We start from the raw sequence: 12153 nt of genomic DNA, 5'->3' as shown, positions 1-12153 counted from the left end.
CAGGGAGCTTGAGACTGCGCTGGCGACCTGCCAGCCTGAAGAGCTGGTCTTCCTGGGGGGGGATTTCAACTGCACAGAGAGCAGCACACTGGACAGGAATCACGCAGAGCCACATGGCCCGTCGGCCGGGGAGCTGCGCAGGATCCTCGTCAAGTCTGACCTCACTGACATCTGGAGGAGATGTCATGGGGACACGAGGCAGTACACCTGGGCCCAGGTCAGGGGGAATACCCTCTCTCTGGCCAGGCTAGACCGACTTTACTGCCGTAAACATCATTACAGCATCGTCAAGCAGTGCTCCATCTGTCCAGTGGGCCTGTCGGACCACTGTCTCACTGTCTGCACAGTCGCTGTGCCTTCAGTGGGGTCCCGCAGTGCCTACTGGCACTTTAATACCCAGCTGCTTGACGATGCTCACTTCTGTGACTGCCTCGTGTTCTTCTGGCAGCAGTGGAGGAGTCAGAAAGCCCACTTTGTCTCCCTGAGGCAGTGGTGGGATATTGGCAAGGTGCAGATTCGCCAGTTCTGCCAGCAGTACACTGGAAGTGTCACGAGAGGTATCCGTGAGTCCATGAAAGCTCTGGAGAGAGACATTCTGGAGCTCCACCAGGCTCTGGAGTGTCGTGCAGACAGGAGGCTAATTGATGACCTCCACACCCAAAAAGAATCACTCATTGGCCTTCTGGACACAAAAGTACAAGGAGCTCTAATAAATTCTAGGGTTCAGAGTGCATCACAGGTAGACGCCAAAACTCGCTATTTCTTCGGCCTAGAGAAGAAACCGGGCCAGAGCCGGCAGATCCACTGCCTGCGCTCGGAGACAGGGCAGGAGCTGCACGAGGCCGGGCAGATCCAGGAGAGGACCGTGCAGTTCTATAAAGCGCTCTTCTCCAGCGAGGCTAGTGAGGACTCGGTCCGCACACGCAGGTTCCTTGAAGACCTTCCACAGGTCCCCGAAGAGGAGAGGGCAGGGCTGGAGAGGCCGCTCTCCCTGGAGGAGCTCTCCACCGCACTCAGTGGCTTGAGCAATGGCAAGACCCCTGGTCTCGATGGCCTGCCAGCCGAATTCTATCATGCCTTCTGGGCTGTGCTGGGTCCTGACCTGCTCGATGTATATTTGGAAAGTCTGGAGCAGGGGGACCTGCCACTGAGTTGCAGGAGAGCTGTTGTCACCCTGCTGCCCAAGAAAGGGGACCTGTGTGACATTAAGAACTGGAGACCTGTTGCCCTGCTGTGTGTGGATTATAAAATCCTGTCCAAGGCTCTGGCCAACAGGCTGAAGGTGGTGCTGGGGTCTGTGGTGCACTCCGACCAATCGTACTGCGTGCCCGGAAGGTCAATCTTTGATAACATATTTCTCATTCGAGATGTTTTGGCCACCTCCAGACTATTGGGTTTAGACACTGGTCTCATTTCGTTAGACCAGGAAAAGGCCTTCGATAGGGTTGAACATCAGTATTTGTGGAGGACCATGAGGTCCTTCGGGTTCAGCCCCGTCTTTGTTGCCATGATTCAGGTGCTGTACAGTGACATCTTCAGTGTGCTAAAGGTCAACGGAGGGCTGAGTGCTCTGTTTCCAGTGCGGAGGGGAGTCAGGCAGGGCTGTGCACTCTCAGGAATGCTCTACTCCCTTGCCATCGAGCCTCTGCTACATCAGCTGCGCCGGGTCATCAAGGGGCTGTCCATCCCGGGCTGCCCCGGTTCCACTGTCAAGATCTCGGCGTACGCTGATGACATCATGGTTGTGGTCAGTGGAGAACAGGATGTCAGGGCGCTACAGACAACTTTGAGCGATTTCCAACGGCTATCATCAGCCAAAGTAAACTGGGCCAAGAGTAGCGCCCTACTCCTGGGGGAGTGGAGCGAGATGGGTCCCCCAGTCTTGCCAGAGAGGCTCAGCTGGACCAGAGGGGGACTCAAATACCTGGGGGTGCACCTGGGGGATGAGGCCAGCGTGAAAAAGAACTGGGAGGGGCTCCTTGAAAAAGTGAAAGGTCGTCTGGACCGCTGGCGCTGGCTGCTCCCCCAGATCTCCTACAGAGGCCGGGTTCTGATTGTCAACACCCTGGTGGCTTCGATGTTGTGGCATCGCCTGGTGTGTCTGGAGCCACCAGCCGGACTGGTCGAGGAGCTGCAGGCCACGCTCCTCGACTTCTTCTGGGACGGACTGCACTGGCTGCGGAGGGGCGTCCTCTATCTGCCCAGAGAGGACGGAGGGCAAGGACTCATCGACATCCGGAGCCGGGTGGACGCCTTTCGCCTGCAGGCAGTGCAGAAGCTGCTGTTCGGCCCGGCCTCGCTGTCCTGGAGGGAGCTGACCTTCACCCTGCTGCGTCGAGCAGGACACCTCGGGCTCGACTGCGTGCTCTTCTTGATGGACACCAGCAGGGTTGACCTGTCTCCACTGCCGCCTTTCCAGCGCAGTCTCCTGGAGGCCTGGCGGCATCTGCGCGTGCAGAGGGAAGAGGAGCGGCCCAGTCTATACTGGACACTCAGAGAACCATTAATACACAATCTACGAATGGACATAGGACCGGGCCGCTCCTTGGACTTTACCAGCAGACTGGTCCACGCCAACATCACACAGCTCCACCACCTGCTGGACGTGGATCAGGGCTGCTGGCGCAGCGTGGATTGGGCATGTGACGCGCTGGGACTACACTCGCGGCGGTGTATAGACAGGTTTCTCAGTCAGCTTCGCTCTGCTCTGCCTCTCCAGGAGATGCTGCTGATCCAGGGTCTGTTTGAGGATCATCGCATTCCAACCACACAGCCTCCTTTCCCTGGTCTGCTAGTGTCTCCTGCGCTCAGTCCCGGACCGACGGGATCTCTCCTTGAGCCCCTTGCCTCAGAGGAGAGGTCTCTAGCTGGTGTTGGGGGGAAATGTCTGTACAGACTAGTCCTAACATCTAGGCACCAGGCCCAGCTGTCCGCACTCCCTGACACTCCCTGGAGGTCTCGTCTGGGAGTGCCGGATGATGTCCGGCCTTCCTGGGGTAGCCTCTACAGATTTCCCCTCAACAAGAGGGCTGGTGATCTGCAATGGAGGGTCCTGCACACCATCCTTGGGGTCAACTCGTTTGTGTCGGTTCTGGACCCGGCGGTGCCTGACGCCTGTCCCTTCTGCGCTCGGAGGGAGACGGTGTTCCACTGCTACAGCGCCTGCCCCCGCCTGTCGCCCATGTTTGCCGTACTGATCCGGCTCTTCACCAACCTTGGCCTGGCCTTCAACAATGTTATTTTCGTGTTTGGGGTAGGTCACACAAAAAAACGGAAAACTCAGACCCTCCTCGCTAATTTTCTGCTGGGCCAGGCCAAACTCACCATCTACAGGACTCGGAAAAATAAGATCTCTGGTTCCGGGTCTGTAGACTTGGTGAGGATGTTCGAAGGGTTGGTGAAGAGCAGGATATCGTTAGAATTTTTGTTTTACAAATCGCATAATGACCTCAGAACATTTGAAAAGTTTTGGTGTTTTAGAAATATCCTGTGCAGGATCATAAATAATGAAAGAGTTTTATTCCTATTATGATTTTTTTTTTCCCCTCTTAATTCTTAAAATGGAGTTTTAAGACCCTTGATTAATACTTTTGTTTTTTTTCTGTCAATAAAGTTTGATTGAACTCTCTCTCTCAGTGCAGTGTTCATGTACTGGAGTGTCCAGTCAGTGTGTCTGTATGAACCCCTCTCTCTCTCAGTGCAGTGTTCATGTACTGGAGTGTCCAGTCAGTGTGTCTGTATGAACCCCTCTCTCTCTCAGTGCAGTGTTCATGTACTGGAGTGTCCAGTCAGTGTGTGTGTATGAACCCCTCTCTCTCTCAGTGCAGTGTTCATGTACTGGAGTGTCCAATCAGTGTGTCTGTATGAACCCCCCTCTCTCTCAGTGCAGTGTTCATGTACTGGAGTGTCCAGTCAGTGTGTCTGTATGAACCCCTCTCTCTCTCAGTGCAGTGTTCATGTACTGGAGTGTCCAGTCAGTGTGTCTGTATGAACCCCTCTCTCTCTCAGTGCAGTGTTCATGTACTGGAGTGTCCAGTCAGTGTGTCTGTATGAATCCCTCTCTCTCAGTGCAGTGTTCATGTACTGGAGTGTCCAGTCAGTGTGTCTGTATGAACCCCTCTCTCTCTCAGTGCAGTGTTCATGTACTGGAGTGTCCAGTCAGTGTGTGTGTATGAACCCCTCTCTCTCTCAGTGCAGTGTTCATGTACTGGAGTGTCCAATCAGTGTGTCTGTATGAACCCCTCTCTCTCTCAGTGCAGTGTTCATGTACTGGAGTGTCCAGTCAGTGTGTCTGTATGAACCCCTCTCTCTCTCAGTGCAGTGTTCATGTACTGGAGTGTCCAGTCAGTGTGTCTGTATGAACCCCTCTCTCTCTCAGTGCAGTGTTCATGTACTGGAGTGTCCAGTAAGTGTGTCTGTATGAACCCCTCTCTCTCTCAGTGCAGTGTTCATGTACTGGAGTGTCCAGTCAGTGTGTCTGTATGAACCCCTCTCTCTCTCAGTGCAGTGTTCATGTACTGGAGTGTCCAGTCAGTGTGTCTGTATGAACCCCTCTCTCTCAGTGCAGTGTTCATGTACTGGAGTGTCCAGTCAGTGTGTCTGTATGAACCCCTCTCTCTTTCAGTGCAGTGTTCATGTACTGGAGTGTCCAGTCAGTGTGTCTGTATGAACCCCTCTCTCTCAGTGCAGTGTTCATGTACTGGAGTGTCCAGTCAGTGTGTCTGTATGAACCCCTCTCTCTCAGTGCAGTGTTCATGTACTGGAGTGTCCAGTCAGTGTGTCTGTATGAACCCCTCTCTCTCTCAGTGCAGTGTTCATGTACTGGAGTGTCCAGTCAGTGTGTCTGTATGACCCCCTCTCTCTCTCAGTGCAGTGTTCATGTACTGGAGTGTCCAGTCAGTGTGTGTGTATGAACCCCCCTCTCAGTGCAGTGTTCATGTACTGGAGTGTCCAGTCAGTGTGTCTGTATGAACCCCTCTCTCTCTCAGTGCAGTGTTCATGTACTGGAGTGTCCAGTCAGTGTGTGTGTATGAACCCCCCTCTCTCTCTCAGTGCAGTGTTCATGTACTGGAGTGTCCAGTCAGTGTGTGTGTATGAACCCCTCTCTCTCAGTGCAGTGTTCATGTACTGGAGTGTCCAGTCAGTGTGTCTGTATGAACCCCTCTCTCTCTCAGTGCAGTGTTCATGTACTGGAGTGTCCAGTCAGTGTGTGTGTATGAACCCCTCTCTCTCTCAGTGCAGTGTTCATGTACTGGAGTGTCCAGTAAGTGTGTCTGTATGAACCCCTCTCTCTCTCAGTGCAGTGTTCATGTACTGGAGTGTCCAGTCAGTGTGTCTGTATGAACCCCTCTCTCTCTCAGTGCAGTGTTCATGTACTGGAGTGTCCAGTCAGTGTGTCTGTATGAACCCCTCTCTCTCAGTGCAGTGTTCATGTACTGGAGTGTCCAGTCAGTGTGTCTGTATGAACCCCTCTCTCTTTCAGTGCAGTGTTCATGTACTGGAGTGTCCAGTCAGTGTGTCTGTATGAACCCCTCTCTCTCAGTGCAGTGTTCATGTACTGGAGTGTCCAGTCAGTGTGTCTGTATGAACCCCTCTCTCTCAGTGCAGTGTTCATGTACTGGAGTGTCCAGTCAGTGTGTCTGTATGAACCCCTCTCTCTCTCAGTGCAGTGTTCATGTACTGGAGTGTCCAGTCAGTGTGTGTGTATGAACCCCTCTCTCTCTCAGTGCAGTGTTAATGTACTGGAGTGTCCAGTCAGTGTGTCTGTATGAACCCCTCTCTCTCTCAGTGCAGTGTTCATGTACTGGAGTGTCCAGTCAGTGTGTCTGTATGAACCCCTCTCTCTCTCAGTGCAGTGTTCATGTACTGGAGTGTCCAGTCAGTGTGTGTGTATGAACCCCTCTCTCTCAGTGCAGTGTTCATGTACTGGAGTGTCCAGTCAGTGTGTCTGTATGAACCCCTCTCTCTCTCAGTGCAGTGTTAATGTACTGGAGTGTCCAGTCAGTGTGTCTGTATGAACCCCTCTCTCTCTCAGTGCAGTGTTCATGTACTGGAGTGTCCAGTCAGTGTGTCTGTATGAACCCCTCTCTCTCAGTGCAGTGTTCATGTACTGGAGTGTCCAATCAGTGTGTCTGTATGAACCCCTCTCTCTCTCAGTGCAGTGTTCATGTACTGGAGTGTCCAGTCAGTGTGTCTGTATGAACCCCCCTCTCTCTCAGTGCAGTGTTCATGTACTGGAGTGTCCAGGCAGTGTGTGTGTATGAACCCCTCTCTCTCTCAGTGCAGTGTTCATGTACTGGAGTGTCCAGTCAGTGTGTCTGTATGAACCCCTCTCTCTCTCAGTGCAGTGTTCATGTACTGGAGTGTCCAGTCAGTGTGTGTGTATGAACCCCTCTCTCTTTCAGTGCAGTGTTCATGTACTGGAGTGTCCAGGCAGTGTGTCTGTATGAACCCCTCTCTCTCTCAGTGCAGTGTTCATGTACTGGAGTGTCCAGTCAGTGTGTCTGTATGAACCCCTCTCTCTCAGTGTAGTGTTAATGTACTGGAGTGTCCAGTCAATGAGTCTGTATGAACCCCTCTCTCTCTCAGTGCAGTGTTAATGTACTGGAGTGTCCAGTCAGTGTGTCTGTATGAACCCCTCTCTCTCAGTGCAGTGTTCATGTACTGGAGTGTCCTGTCAGTGTGTCTGTATGAATCCCTCTCTCAGTGCAGTGTTCATGTACTGGAGTGTCCAGTCAGTGTGTCTGTATGAACCCCTCTCTCTCTCAGTGCAGTGTTCATGTACTGGAATGTCCAGTCAGTGTGTGTGTATTAACCCCTCTCTCTCTCAGTGCAGTGTTAATGTACTGGAGTGTCCAGTCAGTGTGTCTGTATTAACCCCTCTCTCTCTCTCTCAGTGCAGTGTTAATGTACTGGAGTGTCCAGTCAGTGTGTCTGTATGAACCCCTCTCTCTCTCAGTGCAGTGTTCATGTACTGGAGTGTCCAGTCAGTGTGTCTGTATGAACCCCTCTCTCTCTCAGTGCAGTGTTCATGTACTGGAGTGTCCAGTCAGTGTGTCTGTATGAATCCCTCTCTCAGTGCAGTGTTCATGTACTGGAGTGTCCAGTCAGTGTGTCTGTATGACCCCCTCTCTCTCTCAGTGCAGTGTTCATGTACTGGAGTGTCCAGTCAGTGTGTCTGTATGGACCCCTCTCTCTCTCAGTGCAGTGTTCATGTACTGGAGTGTCCAGTCAGTGTGTGTGTATGAACCCCTCTCTCTCTCAGTGCAGTGTTAATGTACTGGAGTGTCCAGTCAGTGTGTCTGTATTAACCCCTCTCTCTCTCTCTCAGTGCAGTGTTAATGTACTGGAGTGTCCAGTCAGTGTGTCTGTATGAACCCCTCTCTCTCTCAGTGCAGTGTTCATGTACTGGAGTGTCCAGTCAGTGTGTCTGTATGAACCCCTCTCTCTCTCAGTGCAGTGTTCATGTACTGGAGTGTCCAGTCAGTGTGTCTGTATGAATCCCTCTCTCAGTGCAGTGTTCATGTACTGGAGTGTCCAGTCAGTGTGTCTGTATGACCCCCTCTCTCTCTCAGTGCAGTGTTCATGTACTGGAGTGTCCAGTCAGTGTGTCTGTATGGACCCCTCTCTCTCTCAGTGCAGTGTTCATGTACTGGAGTGTCCAGTCAGTGTGTGTGTATGAACCCCTCTCTCTCTCAGTGCAGTGTTAATGTACTGGAGTGTCCAGTCAGTGTGTCTGTATGAACCCCTCTCTCTCTCAGTGCAGTGTTAATGTACTGGAGTGTCCAGTCAGTGTGTCTGTATGAACCCCTCTCTCTCTCAGTGCAGTGTTCATGTACTGGAGTGTCCAGTCAGTGTGTGTGTTTGAACCCCTCTCTCTCTCAGTGCAGTGTTCATTTACTGGAGTGTCCAGTCAGTGTGTCTGTATTAACCCCTCTCTCTCTCAGTGCAGTGTTCATGTACTGGAGTGTCCAGTCAGTGTGTCTGTATGAACCCCTCTCTCTCAGTGCAGTGTTCATGTACTGGAGTGTCCAGTCAGTGTGTCTGTATGAACCCCTCTCTCTCTCAGTGCAGTGTTCATGTACTGGAGTGTCCAGTCAGTGTGTGTGTATGAACCCCTCTCTCTCTCAGTGCAGTGTTAATGTACTGGAGTGTCCAGTCAGTGTGTCTGTATGAACCCCTCTCTCTCTCAGTGCAGTGTTCATGTACTGGAGTGTCCAGTCAGTGTGTCTGTATGAACCCCTCTCTCTCTCAGTGCAGTGTTCATGTACTGGAGTGTCCAGTCAGTGTGTGTGTATGAACCCCTCTCTCTCTCAGTGCAGTGTTCATGTACTGGAGTGTCCAGTCAGTGTGTGTGTATGAACCCCTCTCTCTCTCAGTGCAGTGTTCATGTACTGGAGTGTCCAGTCAGTGTGTCTGTATGAACCCCTCTCTCTCAGTGCAGTGTTCATGTACTGGAGTGTCCAGTCAGTGTGTCTGTATGAACCCCTCTCTCTCTCAGTGCAGTGTTCATGTACTGGAGTGTCCAGTCAGTGTGTGTGTATGAACCCCTCTCTCTCTCAGTGCAGTGTTAATGTACTGGAGTGTCCAGTCAGTGTGTCTGTATGAACCCCTCTCTCTCTCAGTGCAGTGTTCATGTACTGGAGTGTCCAGTCAGTGTGTCTGTATGAACCCCTCTCTCTCTCAGTGCAGTGTTCATGTACTGGAGTGTCCAGTCAGTGTGTCTGTATGAACCCCTCTCTCTCTCAGTGCAGTGTTCATGTACTGGAGTGTCCAGTCAGTGTGTGTGTATGAACCCCTCTCTCTCTCAGTGCAGTGTTCATGTACTGGAGTGTCCAGTCAGTGTGTGTGTATGAACCCCTGTCTCTCTCAGTGCAGTGTTCATGTACTGGAGTGTCCAGTCAGTGTGTCTGTATGAACCCCTCTCTCTCTCTCAGTGCAGTGTTAATGTACTGGAGTGTCCAGTCAGTGTGTCTGTATGAACCCCTCTCTCTCTCAGTGCAGTGTTCATGTACTGGAGTGTCCAGTCAGTGTGTCTGTATGAACCCCTCTCTCTCTCAGTGCAGTGTTCATGTACTGGAGTGTCCAGTCAGTGTGTGTGTATGAACCCCTCTCTCTCTCAGTGCAGTGTTCATGTACTGGAGTGTCCAGTCAGTGTGTGTGTATGAACCCCTCTCCCTCAGTGCAGTGTTCATGTACTGGAGTGTCCAGTCAGTGTGTCTGTATGAACCCCTCTCTCTCAGTGCAGTGTTCATGTACTGGAGTGTCCAATCAGTGTGTCTGTATGAACCCCTCTCTCTCTCAGTGCAGTGTTCATGTACTGGAGTGTCCAGTCAGTGTGTCTGTATGAACCCCTCTCTCTCTCTCAGTGCAGTGTTCATGTACTGGAGTGTCCAGTCAGTGTGTCTGTATTAACCCCTCTCTCTCTCAGGGCAGTGTTCATGTACTGGAGTGTCCAGTCAGTGTGTGTGTATGAACCCCTCTCTCTCTCAGTGCAGTGTTCATGTACTGGAGTGTCCATTCAGTGTGTCTGTATGAACCCCTCTCTCTCAGTGTAGTGTTCATGTACTGGAGTGTCCAGTCAGTGTGTGTGTATGAACCCCTCTCTCTCTCAGTGCAGTGTTCATGTACTGGAGTGTCCAGTCAGTGTGTCTGTATGAATCCCTCTCTCAGTGCAGTGTTCATGTACTGGAGTGTCCAGTCAGTGTGTCTGTATGAACCCCTCTCTCTCTCAGTGCAGTGTTCATGTACTGGAGTGTCCAGTCAGTGTGTGTGTATGAACCCCCCTCTCTCTCAGTGTAGTGTTAATGTACTGGAGTGTCCAGTCAGTGTGTCTGTATGAACCCCCCTCTCTCTCTCTCAGTGCAGTGTTCATGTACTGGAGTGTCCAGTCAGTGTGTGTGTATTAACCCCTCTCTCTCTCAGTGCAGTGTTAATGTACTGGAGTGTCCAGTCAGTGTGTCTGTATTAACCCCTCTCTCTCTCTCTCAGTGCAGTGTTAATGTACTGAAGTGTCCAGTCAGTGTGTCTGTATGAACCCCTCTCTCTCTCAGTGCAGTGTTCATGTACTGGAGTGTCCAGTCAGTGTGTCTGTATGAACCCCTCTCTCTCTCAGTGCAGTGTTCATGTACTGGAGTGTCCAGTCAGTGTGTCTGTATGAACCCCTCTCTCTCAGTGCAGTGTTCATGTACTGGAGTGTCCAGTCAGTGTGTCTGTATTAAACCCCCTCTCTCTCAGTGCAGTGTTCATGTACTGGAGTGTCCAGTCAGTGTGTCTGTATGAACCCCTCTCTCTCTCAGTGCAGTGTTCATGTACTGGAGTGTCCAGTCAGTGTGTGTGTATTAACCCCTCTCTCTCTCAGTGCAGTGTTCATGTACTGGAGTGTCCAGTCAGTGTGTCTGTATGACCCCCTCTCTCTCTCAGTGCAGTGTTCATGTACTGGAGTGTCCAGTCAGTGTGTCTGTATGGACCCCTCTCTCTCTCAGTGCAGTGTTCATGTACTGGAGTGTCCAGTCAGTGTGTGTGTATGAACCCCTCTCTCTCTCAGTGCAGTGTTAATGTACTGGAGTGTCCAGTCAGTGTGTCTGTATGAACCCCTCTCTCTCTCAGTGCAGTGTTAATGTACTGGAGTGTCCAGTCAGTGTGTCTGTATGAACCCCTCTCTCTCTCAGTGCAGTGTTCATGTACTGGAGTGTCCAGTCAGTGTGTGTGTTTGAACCCCTCTCTCTCTCAGTGCAGTGTTCATTTACTGGAGTGTCCAGTCAGTGTGTCTGTATTAACCCCTCTCTCTCTCAGTGCAGTGTTCATGTACTGGAGTGTCCAGTCAGTGTGTCTGTATGAATCCCTCTCTCAGTGCAGTGTTCATGTACTGGAGTGTCCAGTCAGTGTGTCTGTATGAACCCCTCTCTCTCTCAGTGCAGTGTTCATGTACTGGAATGTCCAGTCAGTGTGTGTGTATTAACCCCTCTCTCTCTCAGTGCAGTGTTAATGTACTGGAGTGTCCAGTCAGTGTGTCTGTATTAACCCCTCTCTCTCTCTCTCAGTGCAGTGTTAATGTACTGGAGTGTCCAGTCAGTGTGTCTGTATGAACCCCTCTCTCTCTCAGTGCAGTGTTCATGTACTGGAGTGTCCAGTCAGTGTGTCTGTATGAACCCCTCTCTCTCTCAGTGCAGTGTTCATGTACTGGAGTGTCCAGTCAGTGTGTCTGTATGAATCCCTCTCTCAGTGCAGTGTTCATGTACTGGAGTGTCCAGTCAGTGTGTCTGTATGACCCCCTCTCTCTCTCAGTGCAGTGTTCATGTACTGGAGTGTCCAGTCAGTGTGTCTGTATGGACCCCTCTCTCTCTCAGTGCAGTGTTCATGTACTGGAGTGTCCAGTCAGTGTGTCTGTATTAACCCCTCTCTCTCTCAGTGCAGTGTTAATGTACTGGAGTGTCCAGTCAGTGTGTCTGTATTAACCCCTCTCTCTCTCTCTCAGTGCAGTGTTAATGTACTGGAGTGTCCAGTCAGTGTGTCTGTATGAACCCCTCTCTCTCTCAGTGCAGTGTTAATGTACTGGAGTGTCCAGTCAGTGTGTCTGTATGAACCCCTCTCTCTCTCAGTGCAGTGTTCATGTACTGGAGTGTCCAGTCAGTGTGTCTGTATGAATCCCTCTCTCAGTGCAGTGTTCATGTACTGGAGTGTCCAGTCAGTGTGTCTGTATGAATCCCTCTCTCTCTCAGTGCAGTGTTCATGTACTGGAGTGTCCAGTCAGTGTGTCTGTATGACCCCCTCTCTCTCTCAGTGCAGTGTTCATGTACTGGAGTGTCCAGTCAGTGTGTCTGTATGGACCCCTCTCTCTCTCAGTGCAGTGTTCATGTACTGGAGTGTCCAGTCAGTGTGTCTGTATGAACCCCTCTCTCTCTCAGTGCAGTGTTAATGTACTGGAGTGTCCAGTCAGTGTGTCTGTATGAACCCCTCTCTCTCTAAGTGCAGTGTTCATGTACTGGAGTGTCCAGTCAGTGTGTGTGTTTGAACCCCTCTCTCTCTCAGTGCAGTGTTCATTTACTGGAGTGTCCAGTCAGTGTGTCTGTATTAACCCCTCTCTCTCTCAGTGCAGTGTTCATGTACTGGAGTGTCCAGTCAGTGTGTCTGTATGAACCCCTCTCTCTCAGT

This window comes from Atractosteus spatula (assembly GCF_055471065.1).
Source record: "Atractosteus spatula isolate fAtrSpa1 chromosome 10 unlocalized genomic scaffold, fAtrSpa1.hap1 SUPER_10_unloc_2, whole genome shotgun sequence".
In the NCBI taxonomy this organism is placed as follows: Eukaryota; Metazoa; Chordata; class Actinopteri; order Semionotiformes; family Lepisosteidae; genus Atractosteus; species Atractosteus spatula.
Note: the sequence above shows the minus strand (reverse complement) of the source record.